Here is a 4,356-nt window from a genome sequence, read left to right as displayed (position 1 = left end):
TCTTCCTTTTAAGTCAACTTTGTACTTCAGTACAGCATACAGAGCAATCACACTTAGCCAGCTCTCAAATCAAGAAAAGCATCCCTCTAGCCCACCTCTTGCAAACCTTAGGTTGTCATCTTCCTGAACAACCCTTTTTGCTTCAAATACCATTAAATAGTTTACCTTTCTTGAAATCCTTATAAATGAAATACTTAAATGCACATAAATTTTATAGAAATGGGATTTCACAATATATTACTGTTTTTCTTATTCGAGTAGTTACCTATCTGATATTAGTTTTTGAGATCAGATAATATAGGTATGTATGTGTTTGTTATGTCTGTAGGCAATAAACTGTTCTCTTAATTCTGGCCTTTTTTGGTCAGTATGTTTATGAAATTTGTCAACCTTGCTGTGTATAATTGCAGTTAATTTATTTCATTGCTGTGTGGTATTGTCTGTCAATATATGGTAATTTATGAAATCTGTCATTGATGGGCAGTTTGTTTGCTGGTTCTGGCTATTCCTAAGATTGCTGCTTATGTATATTCTTCTAAGACTTTTGATGAGCATGTATGTCAGTTTTTGTTTACTAGGAACACATCACATTTTGGAGTAGACAGATTGTAGACCATGCTGTCTCTAACTGCAGTACACACTTGTAGGCAGTTGCCCAATTTATATAAATCAGTACTTTCTGTAATATCAGATGAGGATTCCACATATTTCTTCACACTTTTGCATATAATTTGTAATTTTGTGCTCTTCATTTCAGGGAGTAGAGTGTTACCTGGTGTGGTTTTCATTTGCATTGCTTTGGTAACATTTGCATGGCTAACTTACCAGTGGGTATACTCTTTATGCAGTATGTCACCAAATGTTTTACACTTTTTGCTTTTGAGTTTTCTGATTTTTACACAAAATCACTATTGATATACTGCTGTGTTTTTGGCTACTATATTGCTTCACTTTTAGGATTAAATCTACAGTTTGACTGGAATTGATTTCTGGATATGGTGCTAGATATGGGTCCGGATTTGTTCTTGGCCTTACGGCTGTACACTTGTTCCCGCATATTTTTTTAGAAATTCCACATATATATAGCTAAGTTTCTGAACACTTTTGATATTATTTTTCTAATCTTGTGCCAATACCAAACTTGCCAAATTTTTATAGCTCTATTATATATTATGATACACTAGCTGGTAATGTCACTCAGCCTTGTCATTCTTAAGACTATTTATATTTTTTTCCTTTTTATACTTGGAAATCAACTGAATATCAAATTATCCTTTCCCACAAATCTCCTCCTAGGATTTTTTTTCCTCCTAGGATTTTGATTCAAATTTTATTTATCAATTTAAAAAGAACTCTCCTTAGGAGCGGGGAGAGTTCCACTTTGTGATGCTGCTACATCATGATATATGAGTATATTAATAGGTGTCCACATAGATGCTTTGTATCTTTATTAGGTCTATGCCTAGGAATTTATTTAAATTGATCCATGGATACAGAAATAGAAAATATTACTTGCATAAAATATTTTCAATACATTATTTTGAGTTTTGATATGCAATATTATCTTCTTTGTGAAAAATGACACATGCTTCACTTTGCTTTAAATTGATATACATTGCTGGCCTTTGTTTCTCTTGCTCATTTGGTTACATTTGCTATAGTAAAGTGTTGTGTAAAAGTAATATTGTTGAGTAGAAATTGGCATCCACATTTATTCTTCAGAGCTTTGGAAAAGTTTTATATATTTCCCCACTGTAATTCATACTGTGTAAAATTTTTATGCTATTCTGAGACATTCAAGAAACTATTTTATCCATAAATTAATAAGAATTTTTAATCATGAGTGGATTTTGAATATTTTTATTATTCTTATCATTTTTACCCTATGAATGTAGTCATAATATTTTAAATTTTATTAATGTGAATTGCATCACTTTTCAAATATTACAGTAATCTTGGATTTGTGAAATAAACTCACCTTTTGTATGTTTCATTACTGTTTATCTGTAGAATTTTTTGCCTCTATATTCACATATGAGACAGGAAGATTATTTTTTATCTTCTTTTCATTGTCATATTCTTGCTAGCTTTTGTTATTATCTGTGTTGTGCAACCTTAATTAAAGGAATGGTCCCTGCTTTTCTGTTTGAATGCTTTTGTTTCCTCTCTTATAGCATCTTTATTGGGATTTGGTAATGATGTTACCTCACTGGAAGTAGTCTCTTAGTTTCATGTTATTTGGAAGAATTTGTCTTTGACTTATATGTTTTCTTCTTTAAATCTTTAGAAGTATTCACCATTAAAGCTATCAATCTGGATAATTTCTTTGTATACAGGTTTTATATTAAATTTTTCATTTCTGAATAGTATTTCTTTTGCATGAGCTTGATTAAGTTGGGTCTTCTTGAATTTTGAAATTTTCATCTAATGTCTTCCTTTCATTTGCAAAATTTATTCTTAATGACATATTATCTAGGGTAATTATTAAATATCTAGTGATGGCCTCTTTCCCTTATTATTGCTACATTTCTCTCACTTGTATCTCCTTTCCTTTGGTTTGACTTGCCAATTGTTTATCAACTTTATTGGCCTTGAAAATCAACTTTGGGTTTTATTTTCTAGTTGTGTCTTGTTGTTGTTTTCTTTTCTAGTAATAGATCTTATTTTGTTCTTTTCCTCTACTTTTGCTCATTTCACCTTCATTCTTTTTTTTTTTTTTGCGGAACCGGGGATTGAACTCAGGCCCTTGTGCTTGCCAGGGAAGCACTTATTCCACTGAGCCATCTCCCTGGCCCCTTTCCTCCTCATTCTTGTAGAAGAAAATTTAGATAATTTTTAATATGGCACTTTTATTTATAATCCATGGGTTATTTACAAACTACAGATTTTCTAGATTTTTCAAAATACTGATGTCTAGCATAACTTCTGTCTTGTCAGAGAGTATATTCAGAATAATTTAGAACTTTTAAGTAACTTTTTTTTTTTTTTTTTTGCTTTATTTACTACATTTACTCATTTTGGTAATGTTCCTTAAAAAGAACATTTTCTTTGTCTTATTTGTACCCATATTTTACTTGCTAACTTTTATTCCATTTTATTTTATTTTATTTTATTTTAGGGAAGAGTCTACAGGGTGTTCGGGGTCTCACTACTAGATCAGACTCTTAGTGATCTGCCTGTTTACAGGCTCCCAAGTGCTGGGATTACAGGTGTGTGCTACCAGGCCCAGTCTCAGTTGCTGTCTCAGCATGCCCCAGGGACAGGGCCAGCACAGCAGGCCCAGGGGATTGAACCCCTGGCCCCGGCACCTGCTTGCAGGTGCTTTAATCCACTGAGCTATTTGGCAGGCCTTTGCTAACTTTTCATCAGAGTGTTTTCAGTTTTTTAGAGATGTGTGTTAAAATCTCCATGTAGATAGTAGAGATTTTTAAAAATATATTTGTAATTTATTTTGTACAGAGTCTCACTACACAGCTTGGACTCATAGTGATCTTCCTGTCTCAGCCTCCTCAGAGCTGGGATTACAGGTGTGTGCCACCACACCAGGCTTCAGGGGTGGCATGGTGAGCCTGTGGTTCTGGGGCCTTCACAGCATATGGTACTGGGAATTGACCTCTGGACCTTCCACTTGCCAGGAAGGTGCTTAGACTGCTGAGCTATCTCCCCAGCCTGATAGTAGAGATTTATATGCTTAGGTTTCCCTTGTTTGCTTTATCCGTTTTAAAGTTATATTGTTAGATGCATATAAGTCTAGAATTATATTTTTCTTGGAAGATTGACAGCTTTGTTATCCAGGATCCGTCAGTACTCTAGGAAGTTTTGCCTTGAGTGTACTTTGGCTGATTTTACTGTTGCTGCAGCTACTTTTCTGTACTTAAGATTTCTTATATAATGTATTTTTCTGAATTCTTTAACTTCCTACTGCACTGTGTCCTTATATTTAAGGTCTTCCATTATTTGATTTTTTCTGTTTCAGTTTCAGCTCTGATCTTTGTAATTCCTTCCTCATGCTAGCTTTGAACTTGGATTGTTGTTTTTCTGATTCATCATTTGAGTATTTATTTGGTATTGGTTTGTTTTTTCATGTGAACATTCACATCTATGAATTACCATCTTTTTTGGGGGTTTTTTATTTTTAATTTTTTTCCATAATTTTATTGAGAAACAAATAGCAATGAGACAGTTTCAAAACAAATTGGTAGGACGGTTTCAATAATTAACACATTGCATGCATTCTTCCTAGTGGTTAATTGCTGTACAAGATGTGGACTTGATATCCTATTTACAAACACCATTAGAACAAATCCCTCTATTCATTAAGAGAATGTAACTGTATATCTTCCTAACCACTTTGAA

At 33.2% G+C, this 4,356-nt stretch overlaps 1 protein-coding gene across 1 annotated transcript in view; it reads left to right on the top strand.

Moving 5' to 3' along the window:
• The window catches only part of Rims2 (regulating synaptic membrane exocytosis 2), a 535,330-nt gene that overhangs the window by 291,165 nt on the left and 239,809 nt on the right, over positions 1-4,356 (top strand). The window lies entirely within an intron of this gene.

The sequence above is a fragment of the Octodon degus genome, unplaced genomic scaffold (assembly GCF_000260255.1).
Source record: "Octodon degus isolate 3935 unplaced genomic scaffold, OctDeg1.0 scaffold00148, whole genome shotgun sequence".
In the NCBI taxonomy this organism is placed as follows: domain Eukaryota; kingdom Metazoa; phylum Chordata; class Mammalia; order Rodentia; family Octodontidae; genus Octodon; species Octodon degus.
The sequence above is the reverse complement of the archived record's forward strand: the minus strand, read 5'-3'. Positions and strand labels throughout refer to the sequence as shown.